This window comes from Lontra canadensis, unplaced genomic scaffold (assembly GCF_010015895.1).
Source record: "Lontra canadensis isolate GAN:19392208 unplaced genomic scaffold, GSC_riverotter_1.0 scaffold7, whole genome shotgun sequence".
Lineage (NCBI taxonomy): Eukaryota > Metazoa > Chordata > Mammalia > Carnivora > Mustelidae > Lontra > Lontra canadensis.
The window spans coordinates 33750161-33774725 of record NW_022631001.1 but is presented as its reverse complement, the minus strand read 5'-3'; the positions used below and the strand labels follow the sequence as shown (position 1 = coordinate 33774725).

General features: G+C 43.9%; 1 protein-coding gene and 1 pseudogene across 1 annotated transcript in view; one reads left to right on the top strand and one right to left on the bottom strand.

Moving 5' to 3' along the window:
• IRAG1 (inositol 1,4,5-triphosphate receptor associated 1) overlaps positions 1-24565 on the top strand; it is a 119522-nt gene that overhangs the window by 15012 nt on the left and 79945 nt on the right. The window lies entirely within an intron of this gene.
• LOC116865454 lies at positions 18484-18645 on the bottom strand (annotated as a pseudogene).

Genomic DNA, 24565 nt, shown 5'->3' with positions numbered 1-24565 from the left:
GGGATTAAAAATGAAGTAGAAGGAGGTCTTTGTAGCCATCAAGTTCAGGAAAGGTTATTCCTAGGGAACTACAGTTGGCTTTTATGGGGCTTCATGCCATCTTGGCTAAGAGGTTTTATAAACTGAGAGGCTGGTGTTGGCTGGATGTGGGGAGTATCAGGCACAGACTGCTGCTCCTGAGGGAATGTGAGGAATCCCTTTCTGCGAGGCTTGTGAAGGATTCAAAATGCCAGCTAACATTTAGTGAGCACTGACTATGGGTCAAACCCTACTCTAAGAAGTTTACATGTATTATATAATGTACATGATTATCACCATCTGTATTTTACAGTTGGGGAACTGAGGCATGGACAGCTGAAGTAATTTCCCCAAGGTCACCCAGTTACTATGTGGCAGGGCTGGGATATGATCCCAGGCAGCACGGCTCCAGAGCCCATGTGCACAAGTGTTCTGTTTCTTACCTCTGGGTCCCACGGGTCCTAGAGGGTCTGGGGGCATCTTTGACTAGCGCTTTGATGAAAACACTTCGAGCTGCTCCTTGATAAAACGTTCATGGTCAAATATTCATTTCCCAAGTTTGGGAAACATTCTATACTATCTCCTCCTTTTGCAGGTTTGTCCTGCATATTTGCTTCCTACAGGCTGAGAAGCCCATGGTACAGAAACCTCTCTGTCCCCAAATGCACTGAAACTCAGAAACCTTTATTCTCACAGCTACTAACAAAATCACCCAGAACAAGGGTTGCAGAGAACACACTTTGGAAAAAGCTAGCTTGGGGCATCCTTGCTTGAGTGCACATGAGGTTGGTCATGTGGCATCTATAAAGTCCTCACTGCTTGTAGAACTGCCAGTGAAGGTTCTAAGTGAGCCAGGTCAGCCCCAAAAACTTCTCCCTGAGGGTGTGGGGGTCAGACAGTGGACAGAATGGGTACAGCATGGACTCTTCTGGTTTCCAGTCCCACTTGGACATAAGACACAAGGATGGGAGGCTTCAAGGAACAGTTGGGGTCATTGTGCTTCTTTTTTCTTTTCCCAAAAGGTCAGGAACTCTCCAGTCCAAGAGATGGCCTTCTCCTGAGAAGGAAAAGGAAATGCTCTCGGGTTGAACAAAAATTAGGGGAGGAAATTTTGAGAACTGAGGTTAAGCTTATGGGACATGCTCAGATTTAGCTTCATATCAACATCAAAAGGGAGCATTAACTCAGGATTCCAAAAGGTTCCTGAAGACCTAGAAAAGGCAAAAGTTGATCTTCTGGGTACAGGCAAATATTTAAATATAATGAAAAAACTGTTTTGCTTAGACATGAAGTGCCAGCTGGCGGAGTGTGGCAGAAGTCTGTGCCAGCTTTGACTGGCCACCTAGCATTTCTGAATGATGGTGGATCTGAGAATAAATTTCAGAAGGTGGTTATTTCTTACAAAGACCTTGGACAGAGAAGCTAATTGAGAGAGGGCCTCTGTGGTTGTATGGAAAGGGCACTGGGCTGGGAGTCAGTCTCAGCCTTGTCAGCCTCCTCCACTGAAAAGCAGACATAATAGAATCTCCTAGGTAGCAGTGTTGTGAGGAACAAACTAAATAGTGGATCTGAAATAGTTAGACAATAGAAAACTCCAAGAAGTGGGGCACCTGGGTGGCTCAGTGGGTTAAGGCCTCTGCCTTCGGCTCAGGTCATGATCCCAGGGTCCTGGGATCGAGCCCCACATCGGGCTCTCTGCTCTGTGGGGAGCCTGCTTCCTCCTCTCTCTCTCTCTGCCTGCCTCTCTGCCTACTTGTGATCTCTGTTTGTCAAATAAATAAATAAAAATCTTTAAAAAAAAAACTCCAAGAAGTAAGAGGTTAATATTAAAAACTAGAAATGCCCTTTAAGGATTGCCATCAGAAGACAACAATCAAGATGAAATAGCTCCCTTCTAAAAAGCCGATGGACACTTCCAAGATGAAGTCAGCCAAGCAGATCCAGGATGTTGATGAGAGCTGGAGGTGGCATATGTAGGAGGCTTCCTAGTAAGCACAGAGTTCCCATATGACCCAGCCATTCCACTTCTAGGTATATACAAGAAAACTGAAAACAGACGTTCACACAAAAACTTGTACGTGAATGTTCATAGCAGCACCGTTCACAATGGTCAAAAGGAAGAAACAACCCAAATGTCCATCAACTGATGAATACATGAATCAAATGAGATCTATTCTTGCAATGGAATATTATTCAGTCATAAGAAGGAATGAAGGACTGATACAGATACATGAATGAATCTCAAAAACTTTATGCTATGTGAAAGGAGTCAGTTACAGAAGACCACATATTGCATGCTTCCATTTATATGAAATGTCCAGAGCAAGCAAATCCATGGAGACAAAAGGCAAACTAATGATTTTCAGGGCTTAGGGGGAAAGAGGAATGGGAAATAACTGCTTGATGGATATGAAGTTTCCTTTTGGGGTGAAGAAAAAGTTCTGGATCTAGATAATGGTAATAGGTGTAAAACATTGTGAATGTACTTAATGCCACTGAATTGTACACTTTAAAATGGATAAAATTGTAAATTTTGTTACTTGTATTTTACCACAATTTAAAAAAAGGTTTCCTGTTAAAGAGGAAACACGGTTCAAATGTTAGGATCCTCTCTCCTAGAGTGGAGTTGAAGGGAGGGTGGGGGATTCAGAATTTGTGAGCGGGGAGCTAGGGTCTTGTGTCAGTCCTATGGCAGTCCCATGTGTAAGGGCTCCAGGAGGATCCAGAATCAAATACAACATGCTCCCTGCTCTCATAGTGTTTATACATTATTCTTATGTAAGGACAGACTGACAGGTACTATATATAACAAGGGAATACATTTAGCTGAGTGAGACCTTTATTCTGCCTTGGCCATCTGTGAAGTCTTCTTGGAAGAGAAGATGGTTGAGTAGGTGGGATTTTGGTAGGTAGGTAAGAAGTGGAAGATCTTCTGGGGAAAGGCACAGAGTGAGAGAGTACGGAAGCCCTGAGGTGCAGGGGACTGGGTTGATGTCAATCAGGCATAGTACGTGCAGAGCCATGGGAGATGGTCATGAGAGATAAGCTCAAGAGGAATTAAGGTTGCTAAAAAAGTAGATCTTAAAAGTTCTCATTGCAAGAAAAAATTTTTTGTAACTATGTATGTTCACGGATATTAACTAGACCTAGAGTGAAGATCTTTTTGCAATATGTACAAATACTGAATCGTTATGTTGCACACCTGAATCTAATGTAATGCTATATGTCAATTATACCTCAGTTAAAAAAGAGAAAACAGAAAAGGATTTGGGGTCAGACTGTGGAGGGCTTTGAAGGTAGAGTTGAGGAAGCCAGGACTTGCTCTCCAGGTGGTGGTGAGTCAAGGAGTCCTCTAAGAAGAGCAGTAATATGATGAAGCCTGTGCTGAGAATGATCAGTGTAGCGAAGACAGACTGAAGGAAAAGAGACTGAGGATGGGGAGAGGAGCAGTGGCAAAATCTCTGCAAGGCTCAAGAAGGGCCCCTCCAGACCAATGGCAGTGCAAAGGGGGAAGGGTGAACCAAATCCGGTGAGCTTTTCATTAGCCAAGATTCTTGTCTGCATGGAACAGAAATTTATTCAAATTAGATTAGACAATAACCAGAATTTTCTGGGTTACATAACTGACAAGTCTAGTGCAGGTTCAGATGTAGCTGGATGCGTGGGGCTCATCCCCTCTACCTCCCAACTATCCTTGGTATTGGATCTCTTCTCAGGTGGCCTGTGCCTCATGGTGAAAACCTGAAACTCACAGTCCCCAACTTACATCCTATCCTCTCAGAAACCCTGGCAACAAGAACTCCCCTAGTCATTCCGGCAAGTTACTGAGATGAACTTATCGCTCAGTCTGGGTCATATGCCCATTCCTCGATCACCAGGGCCACAGGGGATTCGGAGGGGACAGCCCTGTGCTACAGTCCCACTCCCACAGTGGGGTCCATCACCCCCACCCCAAGCACAGAGAAGATGAAGATGCTGCTGTTACCAGAAGAAGGGGGACCAGGGTACAAAGCAGGCAAAAACTGTAGGTGTTCCCCCAAAGCACTAACTCTGTGCCAAGTCATTTACACATCTCATTTCTCCCATCAACCATCCTGAGGTAGAAACAATTGTCTCCATTTTACAGGGAGGAAAATGAGACATAGACTATCTTGTCCTCCCTTCTCACCCTATGAACAATTTTCTGCTCTGTGCTGCATGGGAATCTCCTAGAGAGGCCAAAAGTCAGCACAAGGGTCACAGCTAAGAAAATGAGAACATGATCTATAAGCTGAGAGACACTCAAACTGCATTTTGGTCTGAAAGTGCAGTGGTGATAGATCCTGACCTTTTAATTGTTTGGAGATTGGAGGTCAGTCTCTATGAAGTGAGGGAGATGTTCATGCCCTGCATCTCTCTTGTCCTATGGGCAAGGATCTGGGAATCAGGGTTGATCGGGGTGGGAGGCTGGTGTGTGTGTTTGTGTGCGGCTCTCCAGACATGGAGTATAACCTGGTGGTCATACGGAAGCACTTATTGCAGACATTGTGCACAAAACAGAATCACTTTTCCTGTTGAGCTGAGATTTCTTCCCATGCTGTCAGCATGTCATACTTACAGCAGTAGAGGAGCAACAAGACAGGGAAAATGGGCAACACATGATGCCTTTATTGGGCCAGATCTGGATGAGATGGAAGCAGAGTAGAACAGAATGTGTTTTGGGAACTTTCCAGCTGAAAGCCCAGAGGAGTAGGGCTGGTGTGCTTGTAATAGATCACATTCTTCTCTATTTCCAAAGCCAGTCCTTCTGATGAAGGGGAAAGAGTAGGAGGAATCTCCAAAACTGAGGGATGAATCCTTTCCTTGAGCCTCATTTTATAGAGACTTCAGAGTGAGAATAAAATATGCCATTCCCATTTGTGCCCATCATTGTAAAACACAACATATTTTTATGAATGTCTTTACTAGCAGAATTTGAAATGCCTCAGGTGAGAAATGGCACACCTTGCAAAATGGATCTGACTTTGGGAGTGTTGCATGTGTTGAGTGTGGTGTGATGTGAGTGCATGTACTTGTGTGTGCACGTGTGCCTGCATGCAACCTGTGTACTTCCAGAGCATCTTGAACTACAGCATCTTGGCTCTCATTATTCATTGCCTGATTGCTGCTGTGCTTCTAGTTGCTGAGCTCAGTGCCTCGGTCTACCTGGTTTACTCTTGAATACAGAGCTTGGCTTTGTAGGTCCTCAGGAAATTTTTGCTAAATGGAAGAATGGATGACTGATCTGCCCATGCATTTTGGTGAGTTTTTTTCTCTTTGAGCATAGTCTTGCCTCTTTGTCTTTATGTGTCTGTCTCTCTGAGTTCACGTCCCTTGTACATTCATCTCTATCCCTTTTAGTCTTTTTGTTTGCCCTCCTTCATTTCTCTCCACATAACCCCATCCTAGAAACATATACCCAGACTCCATCTTTTTTTCCCAACCTGTTTTCTTAAATTATATACACTCAGGAATTTTAGAGATGGAAGGAAACTTAGAAATCAGGTAGCTGAATTTTCACATTTTCTGTTTGACGAAACTAAGTCCAGACAGATCACCATGTTGTAAGAACCAAAGGTAGTTTCTATGTTGTTGTTGAAGAAGTTTTATTTTTAACAGATTATTAAGCTATGGTTCACATGTCCTAAAATTCACCCATTTTAAATGTACGATTCAATGTTTTTTAGCACATTCAGAGAATTGTGCAGCCATCACCACTATTTCATTCCAGAAAATTCTCATTACCCAAAAAGAAACCCTACACTTATGGTTAGTCCCTTCCCATTTCCCCCATTCTTCCAGCCCTAAGCAACCACTAATCTACTTTCTGTCTCTACAGATTTCTCTATTCTTGACATTTCATATAAAGACAATCATGAAATCATAGAACATATGATCTTTTGTGACTGACTTTTCACTTATCATAAAGTTTTCAAGGTTTATCCGTATTTTAGCATGTATCAGTACTTCATTCCTTTTTGTGGCTGAGTAATATTCCACCATATTATTCCACCACATTTTATTCATCTGTTAATTACCTGGACATTTCATTTGTTCTCACTTTTTGGCTATTGTGAATAATGCTGCTGAACATTGTGTGCGTGTTTTTGTGCGAACAAACGTTTTAATTTCTCTTGGGTAAATACATAGAAGTGGAACTTGTGGGTCATATTGCAAATCTATGTTTAACATGTTGAGGAATTGCTAGTGTGTTTCCCAAAGTAGCTGTATGATTTTACATTTCCATCAGCAATGCATAAGGGCCTCAAATTTTCCACATCCTTACCAATATTTGTTCTTCTCTGTTTTTTGCATTTTAATGGATGTGAAATGGCATCTTGTTTTGATTTGTACTTCTCTGAAGGCTAATGATATTGAGGATCTTTTTGTATGTTTATTGGGCATTTGTATATCTTCTTCGGAGAAATGTCTATTTGATTCTTTTGGCCATTTTAAAAGTATTTGTCCTTTTATTATTGATTTGTAAGCATTCTTTATATATTCTGAATACAAGTCTCTGATTAGCTATATCATTCGCAAATATTTTATTATAGTATACGGGTTGTATTTTCACTTCTCAGTGGTATTATTTATGGTGCAAAAGTTTTTAATTTTGGTGAAATCCAATTTATTTTTTCTTTTGTTGCCTGTATTTTTGGTATTATGTCTAAGAAAGTATTGCCTAACACAAGGACACAAAGATTTACTGCTATGTTTTCATCTAAGAGCTTTACAGTTTTACCTTTTCCATTTAGGCATTTGCTCCATTTTGAGTTAATTTTTATATATGGTATAAGGAAGGGATCCAATTTTACTCTTTTGATGTGGATATCCAGTTGTTCCAGAACTATTTGTTGAAGACTATTCTTCCCCCATTGAATTATCTTGGCACCCTTACTGAAATCAATGACTATAAAAATGGAAGGATTTATTTATGGACTCTTGATTCTCTTCCATTAATATGTATGTGTATCCTTGTATAATATCTAGTGTCACACTGTCTTACTGTAATTTTATATATTAAGTTTTTAAATTGAGAGATGTAAATTATCTATTTTTCCCCTTCCCTTTTCAAGATTGTTTTGGTTATTCTTGGTCCCTTGCATTTCCATATGAAATTGAGGATCTATTTGCCAGCTTTTGCAAGAAAAAAAAAAAGGCAGCTAGGATTTTAATAGGGATTGTGTTGAATCAGTAAATCAATTTGGGCATCTTAATTTGGGCATCAATTTAGCATCTTTATTTCTTTAGAGAGTCCTGCAAGGAGCTTTGTGGTTGTCTTAAAAAATGCTAAAGCAATTATTCCTGCAAATTCATTGATCCCAATTCCCAAGATTAAGTGTTTGAAAGAGATTTGAATTCAAACCTGATAGAGCTAAGAAATTCTATTAATAGCTGCATTAGTTTGCTAGAGATCCCATAACAAAATACCATAGACTGGGTGCCTTAACCAACACAAATAATTTTTCTCACAATTCGGGAGATGTCCAAGATCAAGGTGTTGGCAGATTTGATTTCTCCTGTGGTCTCTCTCCTTGGGTTGCAGATGTCCAACTTCTTTCTGTGTCAGTACATGGTCTTTCCTCTGTACGGGCACATTCCTGGTGTCTCTCTGTGTGTCCAAATTTTCTCTTCTTATAAGAATGCCAGTCAGATTGGATCAGGGCTCACCCTAAGAGCATCATTTTAACTTCACTTGATCTTAGCCAAAAGGCTGAGAAGCGATCAGCTTCATTTTAAATCAGCCACCTCTTTTAGGACCTATCTCTAGATATAGTCACATTCTGAGGTACTAGGGAGTAGGGCTTCAATATATGAGCTTTGGGACACAGTTCACCCCCAAAAAATAGCCTTATGAGTGTTCCCCTGAGAGATCTGATCTCTGGTTAGCTGCAACTAGGGAAGCCAGCATTTGTTTAAATAACCCATTCACATGACCACTAAATGACATTAGCTTGCAGCCAGAATTAAAAGGCATTGCCTATAGTCCCTAAGATAAAGGATCTTCATGTGTAGTTTTGCATGTTCCTTGAGCTCAGTTAGTCAATCTTCTCTACAGCCACATCAAGGAAGGTCAGTAACCAGCCATCAGACACAGAACACACAGCACCTCCATTTATACTGACTACTGAAAAAAAAATAACAACAACAACAAGGGCACCTGGGTGGTTCAGTCAGTTAAGCATCTGCCTTCACTTCAGGCCATGATTCCAGAGTCCTGGGATTGAGCCCCAAGTCAGGCTTGGGAGTCTGCTTGTCCCTCTCCTGCTGCCCCTCCCCCATTTGTGCTCTCCTTTTCTATCTCTCTCAAATAAATACTTAAAATCTTTAAAAAAAAAAAAAAGCAAAACTAATTCCAAGTTGTGCTGTGTGAATGAACAGTATGGTGATGGACTTGCGTGAGGAGTCCTTCTGTGAAGTAAAATTTGAAGTTCTTAAATGGAAAGACTCCTGTGAAGTGAACTTTAAACCTCTTAAAATGTTCACTCTAAATTTATTCTCTTTTGAGTGAAGGGTCCATTTTGGAAGCTCAAGATGTAAGTATTCTTTGCTCTGTACTTCTTATAGTAGCCGAAAGCAAGATGCTACTGATCTCAATTATATCAGTAGAAACTGAAAATCAAGATTACCCTCCAGATCATCTGAGTTAAGGCATCATCCCATCTTGGCTGGTGAGCTTATCTCCCTCTTTCCTTTGCACAGTTTATGCTCCCTTTTTCAGTCTTATTTTTAACACTCTTGCCCTTTGAGTGTTTTTATTGACATCTGGCCACAAACCCTTTTAGGAAGCAGGCAGTTATAAATCACCTACAGAGAAATCAATAAAAACCAGTTCAATCCACAGTAATACTGATTTGCCCCCAGATAACCAAGATACTGCAGGCTCAGCAGTTATACTCATGGGGGTAGGGTGAAGGATAAGGGGGCATATATTCTGAGAGAGGCAATGAGCTGCCAGCTCCCAGAGGCTCAAGGAAGGGATGGACTTGGCTTCTATCCATGCACTTCTCATCCAGCCTCAGGGGAAAGCTCTGTGTTTCCATTTCATCCAGCTCAGATTTTTCCAACCACATCAGTGACATTTTCTTATCTCCTGAGGATCTGCTTCAGAGCTAAAGTATCTTCTTCGAGCCTCAAGAAAGGCAGTAGGAATGAATTGTTGTATTTTCAGGGGATGGGGGAAGTTGGGAGAGTGTGTTACTAGTAACACAGAGGCATGGAGGAAGAAAAAAGCTCCATCAAGCTGTCTGTTGTCAGCCCACTGCTTTTCATCACTACGAGTTGGGGAGGCCACCCCTCCAGCCAGAACTCCAGGGAGTCAAAAGTCTGAAAGTCATTGTACAGAAGCTGAAAGCTAGGTCCAGAGACAGGCATGACTGGCCCAAGGTCACAGAGTGGTTTCATAACCAGCTTACAAAGAAATAGCTCCACTGCTTTGAAATCCTAGTTCTCCTCCAATAGGAGCTGTGCTCAGAAAATGAAAATTCATGGGGAGTCAAAACCAAAAAAAAAAAAAAGTAAATCTACATAGAAAAGATATCCATCAGTTCATTTATTAAAAATTAGTACATCAAATTGCCCACTGTAAGGACCATGAGGGTTATCAGACCATTTGGACCAACCCAATTATGCCCTCTTGGAAAATGGGACTATACTAAAACCTTCAGAAGAGAATTTCCTAAAAGGGGGTTTCCTCTCCTCTCCATCAGTGAAAATATTCCAACAGCAAGGCCCAGGGTGCTGGGGTCAGGTGGTATGCGCCAGTGAGACTGTTCATAGTACGCTGAGTGCAGGGCCTCCTTGAACCAGGAACTCAGAACAAGGGCTGCAGTGAAAATCTCACATCCCCTGAAGGCCTGATTTTACTTCCAAGGTGTACCTGGTTTCTCCAAGTTGTATATCTCTATTAACTCAGTCCTGGTCCTGTAGGAAGTCTTGCCCCCTTTCCCTTCAGGGGCTTTTCTAGAGATGTGTGCCTTTCAGCTGGGTTAAGGAATTATTTGGTTCCATTTGTCAAACACTATGTTTCAAGTTCCAGGGATACAAAGATGAGAAAGATTGGGTTTTAAAGGATAAGTAAGAGTCACCCATGAAAACTACTGATTTGCTATCAGTCAAGTGGGAAAGACCAACTTGCAAACAAATAATTGCTATTACGTTACAGCAGGGTTGACAAACTTTTTCCTGTAAAAAGCCAAACAGTAAGTATTTTAGGCTTTATGAGTCAGATAGAGTCTGTCTCAGCTACTCAACTCAGCCCTTGTAATGCAAAAACGGCTATAGGCAATACATAAATGAACGATTGTGGCTATGTTCCAGTAAAACTTTCTTTATATAAAAACAGTCATTTGGTCAGATTTGGTTCACAGACCGTAGTTTGCTGAACCCTGTGTTAGAGAAATGTCACGACAATATCCAAAACAAATAATAATAACAACAGTGATAATAATAAAAGCTACCATTTTGATAGCTAACTCTGCTAGAGACCCTACACCAGGCAATGTCTCTACAATTCACATATATTTGCCTGCTTATTTTTCATAACAACTTGTGAGGACACTGAGATTCAACAGCCAAATCACAGAGTTAGGAAGTGACAATCACAAGGTAAAACCCGATCTTGTTTGGCTCTACAGTCTATGTTCAAATAAACTACTTACAACTCTGAAAAGAAATGGGCAGAAGGAGTTCATCTGGGGAGGAGCCTGAGGATCCTACAGGAGGATCCCTCATCCTACAGGTGAGGACAGTCTTCCTCGGAGGCAGGTGGGAGAGAAAGGTCTTTGAGGCAGAGAGTGGTATGGAGGTTTGAAAGTACATGGAACATTTGGAAACAGGATCATTAGGTGATGTTGGGGTGTGGGATACCTTGGTGATTGTGGCTAGAGAAGAAACAGGAGAAGTTGGTAGCTCAGAGCAGGAAATCTGGCATATGTGCCAGAGAACCTGGACTTTACCTAGGGACCAGGGATTTTCCAGCTCTAGTCTTCTAGACAGGCTGCATCACACTTCCATGAGGGACTGTTAGCCATACAGATCCTGGGCCCTGTCCCCAGATATTTTGATCCAGTAGATCTGGGATGGAACCAGGAGAATGCATTTTATCAAACACGTCAAATGATTCTAGTAAGCATTCTTGGATTTAGGAATCAGTGCATGAAGAGCCAGTAAAATGTTTTAATCAAGGGAGAAATATAACCAAAGTTGCTTTAAAAAGGCCATTTCTACTTGAAAGATTATTTGTTAGGAGAATGATCACTCTTGGAGGTCCATTTCTGGTTAGTTATCAGCTTCTCTCATCTGAAAGTGCAGATGAGAAATTTCCAGAAGTTTCTGCATTTCCACAGGTTTTTAAAGAATGACTCAGCTTAAACCCTGGGTTGAACTCTATGCTGTTGACCAAACAGTTACTTTAAGGAGAAATAGTATATAAACAACAAACTGCAATTTAGTAGAACATATGTGAATCTGATGTTAACGAAAATACCTTCTCCATGATGAATCAGTTGGTGAATCCTTAGCCAGAAAAATGTCTTCTGGTCCTTTGGTCCTGTGTCAATGTTTCTTCTGTGGTGGTGGTGGTGGTTGACAACAGTGCTGCAGGGTTCTGTGTTGCCCTCAAAGCCTCAGCATGGTGTGATGAACAGAACCTTGGCTTAGAGTCAGACTACCCTGAACTCAAATCCTGTTGAAAGTGCTTAGTAATTATGATGCCTGTAGCAAATTATCCTTTCTGAACTTCAGTTTTCTCACCTGTATAATGGGAATAATAATTCCATGCAGGGTATTGTCAGGACTTAATAAGATGAAGGATATAAAAAGTCAGATAGAGAACCTGGCATAATAAATATTGGTTCTCTTCTGCTGATGCCTCAAAATTGTTACTAATACTCAAAATTGATGCATTTCTCATCTTTCCATAGTGGAAAGATGACAACTCCCTGGAGAGAAATCCTCTGTGGTTATTTCCTGTCTCATATTATCAAGTAGCCACTGTTACACAAGCCTGTTTATGAAGAACACACTGAAATTCATGTGCCTCAGGCCACCAGAGTTTGCTGTTGAGAGCCATTCCCAAGCTCCTGCCTTCCTCTTCCTCACCACCATTTGGCAACACTGTTTATCATAGCCTGCTCTCAAGTGGTGTCTGAAGACCCAAATCCTGAGGCTATCTGCATAGATTTGGTTGCCAAGGGAACTGGTCCACTTTACGTTGGCATGCGGCTTCTTGTGGCCACAGCCTCTGTCCAAGTTCTGAGTTGACCAAACTGCAAATGCATTTCAGTTCAGATTCCCTTGATGACCCTGGCCAAGATCCACAACTGTTCCCATTCCCTCCACTGGTCTCAGTGTGCAAGGTGTAATCTTCTTCCTGGTCCTGCAAACTGGAATCCTCACTCCGAAGTGTGGCGCTGGGGTTCCAGGCAGCAAACCTGTTCACAAAGTCCCCCATTGGTCTGGGGCCTGATTTCCCAGGGAACAGTTAGCAGTCAGATCCCATCCCATCCAATGCTGAGCTGAGGAATAGGTGGAGTGAGCTCCTGGTAGTTATCTGGAAGGAAGCACCAATGTTGGAAAATCATTTGAAGGTTGGAATTGAACTCAATTAACATGTCTTTATATTCACCAGGTATCTTTTAGGCAGGAACAAGGAGGATGGTCAAAGCTAGTTCCTCATTTGGAGCCTGAGTAGATGTTTAAAAGTATATATGTATAGTGGAAGGTAGGGTGGGGGGCAGGCATTGGAGGGGTGGGAGATTCAGAGGTTTGGGTTGGGGTTTCAGGGAGGACAATGATTCCATCAATATGGGCTGGGAATGCAGAAGGAGAAGCAGGTTCTGAGAAAGGCACAGGGTGATACATTTAGTTAGGGAATAACTTAGGGCAAGCTCATTTTCTCTAGATCTGAGTATTCCAGCTCAGACTCTTATGTTGGCAGCAGAGTAGCAAGGTGAGAGAAGGCTCTGGTGTCCAGAAAGACCCTGTACAGCCTATTTTACAAAGGCTAAGCTTTGTAGCTGTAGGAATTCTTTACTGCAAGTGTCAAAAAAGCCAACACAAACCAGTTTAAGCAAAAAGGGATATTTGTTGGTTCTTGAAACATAAAAGGCTAGGGATATCAGGCATAGCTTGATCAAGGCATCAGATGACAGCCTCAGGGCCTAGTTTCTAGCTCCTTGCTATCTTCTCTTTCACATTGATTTCATTCTTAGACAATAAGGATTCTGTTTTCACCATCTTACGTTTAAGATCTCAGTTAAGACTCTCTTTCCCAGCAAAATCACATTGTGTCTCATTGGCTCTGGGTAGGTCAAATGCTCACCAATCACTGTAACTGGGGGAATGTGATGCAAAGATGTTCAAAGGCAGCCTCCAGCCCTGGGGGTTGCCAGTTAGACCCCCTCACTCTGATTGATGATTGCTCTCCATAGGCAACATGGGCCCCAAACTCATAGGGTAGAAAGTAGGGCTCAGGCTGGAAAATTAGCCCAACCCACTACTGTGGATATGGGAAGACTGAGGCCTAAGTGGTAAAGGAACACATTGTGACACGGGTGGATGGATTCACAGTTTGCTCTTCCCTCCCCCAGAAGGCCCCTGTCACTGAGCCTCTGTAATCCTTCCTCTGGCCTCCTGAAGCACATATTAGGCCATGCTGTGCCCTGATGCCCAGCACCAGGGTTTGGGCCTCTTTCTATAGCTTCTGAGAGCTGGGATTCAGAAAGTAAATAGGGGCCAAAGAATTGAGTTGGGGCACTCCATCCCAGCAGGGAAGAGCTATCTCTTCTGTTTGTCTTAGAGGATGCAGCTGCTTCCTATGGACTCCAGGGGATGCTGTGAGAAAGACTTTCAGTTCTGTGCCTCAGCCACAGTCCTTGCTTCCCCTGAGGTAGGGCTGTGATCTGAACAATCAAGAACCTCCATAAGGAGAGCTCTCCCAATATTCTCATTCTGTCTCTGCTGAGGTTGGAGAAGAACAAGAATGGTTTCTCACTCAAGCAGGGTCAAGGACATTTTGGGCATAGGAAACTTGGGTTTTAGTACTGACCCTGTTTCCTGACTGTGTGATCTAGAGCAAGTCATTTTACCCCTCTGAGGTTTGGTTCACCTCATCTGTAAAATGGAGATATACCTTCCTCACAGAATGGAGAGGGTTTAATGTGCTTGGAGTGTAGTAGGCCATATGAAAAGTGAGGTTTGATTTCTAGAGTCTTTGCTTTCAAAGGAGAGATTCACCAGACACTGAGCAATTGCTCTGGACCTATGTTATGTTTCCAGAGCTTGGGGCACAAAAGAAAGCTTTGTGCCATCAGGCTTGGCAGAGGCAATTAATGTGCAGGAAACAGAGACCACCGTGTGGCAGATAGGGGGCAGCTGCATCATGCTATCATAGACCAGAGAGCACACAGTATCCTGGAGAGGTCAGGGAAGGCTTCCTGGAAAGGCAGCCTGAAGGACTCAGGTCCTCAGAGCCCAGGACCTAGCCTAATACCTGACACTAAGGAGGTACCCACTAAGCATTTGTGGAATGAATGAATGAGTTAGGCAGGCACTATGTAGGCCATCTTATTCTTTGGACTTTCTGAAACCAGTTCCCACATTCAGACTTCTATGGTCACTTCCAGAACAAAGCTAGGAAGGGATGGGGAGAAGACGGAGAGAGGGAAGGAGGGACTGACAAAGAGAGGACTGGCATACTGGGATAGTTATTTATCTATCTATTTATTTATTTATTTATCTATCTATTTATTTATCTATTATCTATTTATTTATCTATTTATTTATATATATCTATTATTTATAAATAAATAAATTTATTTATCTATTATTATTTATCTATTTATTTATTTATATAGATATTTATTTATCTATTTATCTATCTATTTATTTAGTATCTATTTACTAAATAAATAGGTAAATTCATTCATTTATGTTGGGGTTAAGGGTCTTGCTGAATTAAGAAAGAAGTTTTATTTTTATTTGGAACAGTTTCCAAGGTAATAGGGTTCTGATCCTGGCTTTTTCAGACAGGCTGCTCCTGGGTGGCCCTTGACACATCTCATGTCTTAGACAAAACACCACTTGTCTCTCTCCATCCTTGTCCTCATCCTGAGGAATGCATGTCTTCAGACACAGAAGCCAGAAGCTCCAAGGAAAAGGTTGTCAGCTGAGATCTGGCCCCACTTTTGGCTTCTGAGAGTCCACATGTGCAGTGTGGGCAGGACTAGCTGTTGCGACGGTCCCATCAAACTGGCCCAATTCCTCTGGCCTTCTCCCTGAAATGAGACCACAGTTCCCAGAGGCCTGGCACACAGAAGTGGGAGATTCGGGTTCTGGATTCCCAGAACCCCCAACATCAGCGTCTGTCCCCTCATCAGAGCAGGAGTTGGGCCACGTGTGCAGGTTTGGCTTCAAGGCTATGACCATTTTGCCAACCCTCATGGCTCAACTCTTTTGCAGGGGGAGCTAGTTTCAGGAACAGCAGGGCAGCAGACACGGGGTAATGGCATATTTGAGCACATGCCACTGGCAGCACTTTGGGGACCGCATTAGCCATTTTTCGAAGTGGAGCTGGAAGAGCCAGCGGGGCTGCTCTGTGGCTTCCTGCAGGATTTAAGCGAAAGCTGCAAGTCCTGTTGATAAGTAAATCCTAAAAGTGGCTTTGCAATGTACTCCCAGGTGGTCAAACAGAGGCATGTAGGTGGCAGAGGAAGAGGCCCTGCTCTCTGTGATGTTTCAGTTGGTAGAATCCTAAGGGGAAAATTTGCACACCTGTGTGTCAGAGAAGACAGGAAACCCACTTACATCATCAAGACAGAAAACTGAGCTGTTAACCTGGGCAAGCTCAGTAGGAACGGTGCACGTAAGGCCGTCTACCTGCAGATGTAGCCGCCTAGGTGAGGTACGCTCATATCACTTAAATAAGAGGAAAACGGGGCCTTGTTTTCCCCACTTCTCACATGAGGAACTCCAAGGCCATGATGGGGCCACAAGCGAAATCAGCCCTGGAGGGGTCATTTGACTTCCCAAGGGTTCCTCAAAAACCAGGGTTTGGACTCTTAACAACTCGGTATCAGTCTGTAACATATTTCCTTCTACTGTCTCACCTACTCATTCATTTATTCATCTATTCAAGAAATCCTGGCAGATGAATTATATGCTGCCCACTCTTTAGAACGTGATTCTTAATGAAGTGTGGCTGAGAAGGGGGAAGATAGGTAGGGGGTGGAGGGGATAGTGTGCCCAATGCAGGCGGTGGGGGGCCCTCATTAGAGTTCACTGGAGGACAATTCATGCTTCTGTACCCTGAAGTTCAGTTAATAGTTAATAGATACTTGCCGTGTGCTTTAGGGGGACTGGGTAGCAGGAAGGTTGAGAACCACCTGTGCAGTAAATAAATAAGACAAGAAAAAGAGCCATGAGGCAAGGGAGAACATGTGCCAGGAGAGTGGCATCAGAAGACGGAGTCTAGGAGGCTTTGTGGCAGAAGTGACATTTGAACAGAGTATTAAAGGATGAACAAGAGTTGGCCAGGGAATTCCCAGATGGGAGAGTCCACAAGAAGGTTCAGAGCCTCAACTAGCACATACTGAAACAAGGACTATTAATGCCTAAGTAGTCCATGATCAGGCACAAACTGTCCTAAGTAATTTTTCAGAACACCTTCAACAATCCTTCATTTATTATGCAAGTAAGTCATACTCATTGTGGGAAAAAAATGAAAAAAAATACAGATACTAATATTTAAAAGGTGTTAAATTGATTTTAGTCATAATTCCATTTGAAGATGACCATTTTTAACAATTGGGTTTTAACTTTCCAGACTTCTCTCCCTAATATGTAGCCATAATCTATCTATATCTATTTCACATAAAAATATTTAAAATATTGAATATTTAAAATGAAAGTACAATCATACTACCTATTTTTCCCCTCAGTCAATATATTGTGAACAAAAATGATTATGTCTAAAGTGTCAAACTATGCATTTTAACCATCTTGGATAGAACTGTTCTGAAATGGAACTTGCTCTCCTGTCTTTTCCAGGGAGCCAACATCAGAGCTTGGCTTCATTCATGCCTGCCAGCTTCCGGCTGGGCTATAAACTGGGGCTGAACTCAGCTGACAAGGAAGGCGTCAGAGAGTGTGTGCCAAGCTGAGAGCTTATATCTTCTCTTCAGAATGTAGCTGCTTCCTTCCTGCAGTCCCTTCTCACTGCTTTTAAGGGCTGGCAAAGCAGAAAACTGAGCTTTCGAGTGCATGGGAAGGAGTATACCTACATTGTAAGCCCTGTGTGGCATGAAGCAAAGTGACTTTTGTTAATCAATATTCTCTTTCTCAGAGGCGAGTAAAAGAACATTTCCTAGGTATCTACTATGTGCTGGACACATGCTTTATTTTGTTTAAGTCTCCTAACAATCCTTTTAGAGAAGTATCTTAGCTCCATCTTCCAAATGATAGCCTGATCCCAGAGAACATTCATTGCTTTGTCAAGGATCACGGAGCTGTAAGGGCCAGAGCTATCTTGGAACCTGGTCTATTTCACTTCCAAAACCCTGTTATTTTCACTGTACCATATCTCTTCCTTGCTACCAAATGTTGTGCTGAGTTTGAATTGATGACATTGTCAGAGGCATGGCCACTGGACTGGCGGGATGCTTCTGTGTGGAGAGGGCTTGGCCTCCCACATAATTTTTCATGACCTCAGAACTGAATAGTAACTGCTCTCATTAGATGGCACCAGTATTCCCTGGCCTACCACACTCTGTCTTCCTTAAGAAGGGGCAGGACAGTCCAACTTATATGTTGGAGGGACTTCTCCGGCATCATGTAGAGTGTGGTTGGAAAGGGCCAGACCAGAGGGAAAGAGAAAAAGAAGGTTTTTGCGGTGACACGGTTCACCCAGATCCATGGCAGGGAAGCAATCAAAGACATGTCTTAACTAAGACTGACAGGACTCGGAGTCCAACTGATTGTAGGGTGATGGAGAGGGGGGAGTTATGATGACTTCTGGGTTTTTAGTCTGAGTACCATTCACTAGGGTACAGGAAGAGTGGGCTTGGGAGAAGGCGGGGTTGGGGAGGGGAAGAAATGATGCATCTTATTCGGGACATGGTACACATAAGCAGCATTGTGCAAAGGTAACTGGCCATCAGATCTCTGTAATTTTGCTATCATGGGGTGATATTAAAGTCATCTGCATTCCTTCTACACCCTGGCAGGGACAAGGAGCTGAGCCCAGGGCAGAGAGGCTCATTGGTGAGCTGGTAAATGTTTAAGACAAAAAGCCTTGACATGGAGCATTTGCTGATTTGCTGATTTCTGTGACACCATCACCAGTTTCAGCTACTAACTCCACATTCACTGAATGTGAAGTTGGAAAGCAATGCACAGTAGCACATCATTATATAGTGTTTCCCCCCACAGATAAAATAAAACTAAATCTTCTCAAGAGATGATTTAACAATAAGATGTAGCAAAATAATTAGGATCATTGTGGGTGTTTATTTTGTTTTTAGTGTCATTTATTGTAACTTAATTCTTAATTAGCAATAATCACGCCTTGGATAAACCTCATTGGCTACAATACTTCCACAGCACAAAGCTATAATTCAATTTTTAATGATGTCTGTGTTTAACAACCAGCTCACAAAATTCTTGACAATTAGTACACCACTGGAGAAGCTCCAAGAAAGGACAAGCTGGAAGAGCTATAAATCTACCTCCTTGTCACACAGGCTGAGGGACTCCCCCGGGTCACACATCTGGGAGGGCAGATTCAGGCCCAGGACCTAGGAGGAGGCTCTTGGTCCTCCATGCTTCCTGATGGCCCCTCAGTGCCCTGGTCAATCACACAGATCCAGGGAAAACCGTGTGGTCCTTGACCCTAGGGTGATGATTCATGTCACCCTGGAGTGAGTGACTCAGGGAAGAGGCTGCTGGGCGGCCTGGAACAAAGAGAACTGGGCAAGATTTATTTCTGCTGGGAGCTAAATGGGAGGCTCAGATACTTTTTTGCTGTTTCCAGTGCCTTTGAACTGCCTCCGATTGAGCAATTGCACATATTTCCAAGAAGAGAAAATTTTTTCAAGTGGACTTATTTTTAAAAAAGAATTGCTGAAGTGAACAAGCTGGGGAGGAAACCTGGGGAAATGTTTTGGCTGACTTCCTGTCATGGCTGGGGGTTGGGCTCGGCTGGAGAGAGATCTGGCCCTGGCTTGACCATTTTTCAGGTTACCTAGAACCCGATCCCAGGAGTTTGAGGGTTTCACCAACCCACTTCCTCCAAAATGGTACCCAAGGTCCAAGGAGCTTCCTGAGTGCCAGGGAGTTAGGGTGAGAAGAGCGCGCTTTTACCCGACATCATCTGTCCTGGCCTACTTGACAAGGTATCCACCATGCTTTCTGTGAGTCGTTGGTCAGTAGATGACCCCTGAATCAGCCTTCTCAAGGCACCTTCAAGTCTGGCAACTTTGCTCCTGGCTACATAGAAATGATTGTGTCGTGTGCCCTCTGCCCTCACCCACCCATCCCCTGGGATGAGAGGAGTCTTGTGAGGCTGTCCGAAGGCCTTGTCTATCAAGTCATTCCAAACAACCATTACTTCTCTTTGGGGTCTTTTCCTCAGGGTTCCGTCTGGGAAACGGGACCCAAGATCTCTCTGCTCTTAGGGTTCGGGACTTTCCCCCATCTCTCCAGGGAAGCAGGGCATTGGCTCTTTTCCAGTACCTCACCAGAGTCCATACTCTCATTGCTTTTACATGGCCTCTCCTGTCTGCCCCTTGCCCCATAATCTTACTAGTCCTGGGGGTGAGGGGAGAATTATGCTTACTTAGGGTGCTTTTCCCAAATCTCTTTTCTGCACCCTGAGCCCTCTTCATTTCCCTAAGGGCTAGCCCCTCACTACATATGAGGCAGAGACAGACTCCCTTTTCCATACCCCTTGCTGCTACACCTCTCCCCAAGGCAATGAGCACAGAATGGCCTCCATGTTTGTGTGAGGGGAAAGGCAATGTGAGGGGAAGGGAGGGGTCAGTTACTATTTTTGGGATCTCAGGTGTCCCCTACTCCAACCCCCTGCTGAGCACAGTGGCTGCCAAATTTTGCACTCTTCCTATTGGGGCTGGCTCAGCATCTCCTCCTGGACATAGTCATGACACTGGTCTGAGCAGAAGCTGGTTCACTCCAGGGCTAGAATGGGTCTGAATTGGGGGAGGAAGGTACCCCCAGCCAACAGAACCTATAAGAGATCCTCAGGCCTGGAGAGCATGGCTAGAGGGTGGAGACACCATGGTGTGTTGGGAAGTGCTCGGGACCAGCCTCCCTGAAGCACTGACAGACTGCAGCCCCTGTCGTCCCCCCTGCCTCCGTGGACCAGAGAGATTGTGTTGAGGGCAAGAAGTCATTGGGAAGTCCCTTCCAGCCCCTCATCTTTCCCTCTCTGTTGCATCTTTCTTCTGCCCTTCTATACTCTACCCTTGCTTCCCTGGGACTGACCACAGCACAGATCTAGAGCTGACCACAGCATAGACCTGAGATGACCACAGAACAGGTTTGAGATGACCGCAGCACAGATCAATGGCTGACCACAATGCAGACCTGCAACTGACTACAGCATAGCCCTGGGATTACCACAGTACTTACCCTCTCTCTCTCTAACCCCACTGGTTGCCCAACAGCAGAGTATGTTTGTCAACAAGAGTAAATGCCAGTGTGTAAAGCCCCTGATGGGTTTAATTCCAATCACATCTAACTGCCTTTTATCTACAAGTTTGTACAGAGAAGTCCTGGCAAGGTCAAGAATACATCTCTTTTACCTACAAGAGACGAAGCTTGAACTCTGCTATTCAGGATTAATGGCAGACTCTCTGGATCTGCTTCGATTTTGATGCCATGACTCAGAGAATTCAACTTCCCTATTCAGAGAGTGGGAAAGGAACTCGTTGAGTACATACGATGCACCAGCATCTTGCCTGTATTCTCTAAGTTAATTCTTATAATAACCCTAATAGAGTCTCCATTTTACAGATGAAGAAACAGAGGCCAGGGGAGACTAATCCAGCAGGGAAGAGGCAGAAGAGAATTAGAATCCAATCTTCCAGGTTCCAAAGCCCTCTTGCAGCATCCCAAGGTTAGGAAGCAGGATGGTGTTTTCCTGAGCTGAACCCTGCTCAGGCTTGCTTGTGGGATCTAGGACCCAGTTCTGCAGTTAGCCAGGCCCAGGACCCACAGGACCCTCTCTCAGCACTTTGACTTGATCTCTGATGCCCCAGATTTTCCAAGTGTGTGGGGGGACTGCCCTGGGGTGAGATCGGGAACCAGGGAGCACCCTCTCTCTCCCATGAGAGTAACCACAGGAGGAGGAAGATTGGGAGGCACTGCCTGAAGACGCCTGCTTTCACAGCATGGACACATTTGTTTATCATATACCAAAAGCAAGCCCTTCAAAATCAGAGGCAGAAAGCTGATGTCTGTAGCAAGTCCTGGGGAATAGGGGTTCTGGGACCTTCTCTGATGGCCCCTCGCTCACAAGTATGGTTTTGATTAAGTCTTTGCCCTTGTCTGAACCTGTAAGATGGGAGCAGGAGGCAGGACTGGCTGGTCTCCAGTGGCCCTCTCCGTCATCCTCTGAATTTGCAGAGGGACTGAGAGAGATGTGTGTGCACTCACCCCAAACAATTTCCTTCATCAAATTCTTCATCTAGAGATAGACCAGTGGTATTAATAGCAACCTAATCTCTTTCAAATTCTTTGTGTTGCTAAAATGAAAGCAAAATTTCAAAGCTGGAAGAACAAAAAACCTCCCTTCTGAGAATTCTGAGTCACTCCAGAAAGGTCAGTGGAGTCTGGGTTAACCCGTTTTTTTCTCCAGAAGGGCCTTTGGTTCTTCCCCGGACACCCAAAGATTAACAAAGAAAATGTGAGAGCCACTCAGCTTGTAGACTGTGCTCTTGGGTCACTGTGATTCAGAGAGCGGTTTGGTTTCCCCTGGGCTGATGGCAAGGCTCTGGGAGAGGCATTCTTGAGGCCATTATAAAGGCCACTGCTTGCCAAGACCACTACCCATGAGCTAGTGCGCTTGACCAGTTGGGGACTGGGGAGTCAGACAGACCTCATGGGTTTTGTGACTTTGAGAAAGTCTTCAGGGCTCTGTTTCCTCACTTGTAAAATGGGATTAATAATGTTCATAATAATAGTAATGGGGCACCTGGGTGGCTCAGTAAGTTAAGCATCTGCCTTCGGCTTGGGTCATGATCCCAGGGTCCTGGGATAGAGACCGGTGTTGGGTTCCCTGCTCAACCAGGAGACTGCTTTTCTCTCTGCTCCTCTCCCTTGCTAGTGCTCTCCTTCTCTCTCCCTCTGAAATAAATAAATACAATCTTTATAAAAAATAGTACTTATGAGGTTTCTGTAAAGGCCCTTGCTAAATCATGAGCTGTGATCGTGCTTGCAGGGACACGGGCAACCACCACAGGAAGCCAGTGTTCCTCCCACAGGCTTAGGGGTGCAGGATGGAGGTGCAGGGTGCAGGTGCCAGCTGTGGATGGGCATGCCTGTGTTTGAATGGCTACTCCATCAGAGCAGTCCTCTCCTGCCCTCCTGCATTCTCCCCACAGCCCACAGGGCCCTACAGTGGCTTTTCCAGGGGGCAGAGCCTGTGCAGCTGATCTAACATGTGTGGGACTTTCTGGGGTGAAAGTTTCAAAGGCAAACAAATGGACAGTTGTATGAATGGAGAAGTCAGAAGGCATGTGGGTGAATGGGTAGCCTGACAGATAGATGGATAAGTAAATGGGTGCATTTGTTACCCTACAGTGGGAGTCCTGCAACCTCAAACTGTAGGCCCACACTTTTGCCCTCATAAGACCCCTGCCTGACAAGCTGCTGCTTCCTCTGCCCTGCCTCCCCACCACCACCCATGGCTCCACTGGGAATGTACATTCCAGTTCTCTGTGTGGCAGGTTCCTCTGTTGGGTTCTACTGTACTTTAGCAGAACTCCAGGTGGAGGAGATAGAGGAGAGGAGGGGGAGATGATGGGTTTGGGGTCAGACTAGCCTGCATTATAATCCTTGGCCTGGCGCTTATTTGCTGTGGGAGCTCAAGCAAGTTACTGAACCTCTCTGATCCTTACTTCTTTCATATGTAAAATGGAAATAATAAAACCCATCTCACAGGGGTTAAGCAAGATAGCACTTGAAAGCACCTAGCATGGTATGTGACACTCAGTAGGCAAACTAGAAATATCTAATGAATGAGAGAATGAAGAAAAGTCTAGTAGTTTGCTTTCTTTCATGAGCATGGTTGGGGGCAGATAAAATATTTAAAGATGGATTAGAGACGTTTGGCTTTATCAGTTACACAAATGACTGGAGTGTTATCCCAGCAGAGGCTTAGGTAATTTGCACTAGGTACAAAGGTTACTGGACCCAGTTAAGTTGTTTCCCTCCTTTGCACCTCAGTTTTCCTTCCTGTAAAATGGACCAAACTATATTATTAAGCACTGGCTGGGGACAGAATGAGTAGAATCCAAAAAGCTGACTGGCTCTTGACAATGACCTGTCTAACCCTTTACCCACCAGGCTAAAGAGGTAGTTAGAAGGGCCCCGAAAATGGGTTAAAGAAGGAGCAGCTCAGAGACCAAACATTACTAAATATTTTTTCCTTTTATGGGTCAGTGCTCTAGATCACCACTTCCTGCAGATTATATTCCTAACTTTGCTGTGATGGATGCAAGGTCCATGTGCCCACAAGCTCCAGCAGAATCCAGATGTCACCCTGGGGGAAGGACTCTGCTGCTACCTTGCTATTTTAAGCAGAGAGTTTATAATAATGGACGGGAGAGCAAGCAAACAGGGCAGGAACAGCGTGGGAATGGTCTTGGCAGGCAGGGCTGCTGGGGCTCCCCCTGAGGGGTTCGGGGTTCTGGTTTGTCAAACGTGGGGCCACAGCCAGCCTCCACTCTGCTTTGTCCTGCAGCAACTTACATCTCTTAGTGCTTGTCTCACTTAATTCGTTTCTGTTTTGCTTTGCTTTCTGACTGAGGGACTGACTTAAATTAAGGTCTTTCTTGAAGAGCAGGAGGGGAGGAGGGACAGAAAATGAGATATTTTTTTATGTGACTTTAGGATACCATGATCCGAGAATCGTATGAAATGGGACCATTACATTCGTGGTTTCTTGTCCCTAGGAAGAGTCAAAGAATTCAGTGATATCTAGGGTTGAAAATGGCCCCTGGAGTGTGTTAGGAATCCTATGACCATTACCCTGGACTTTGTTGGAACTCTCCCAGGAGTGGGGAATTTATTACCTTAAAAAGTAGCCTGTTTCATCTCAAATAGTTCCAACCACTAGAGAGGATTCCCTTGCCTTGATCTGACCTTTCATTCAATGGTCATGCACTTATCCTTTGGGGACAACAGAATTACAGGAATGAACTTCAAGTGTCTGAGAAGCACTTTTATTTTTTCCCTGCACCATCTATTTTCCAGGCTAAAGATCTTTAGTTCTTTAAAGACAAATTCTTGC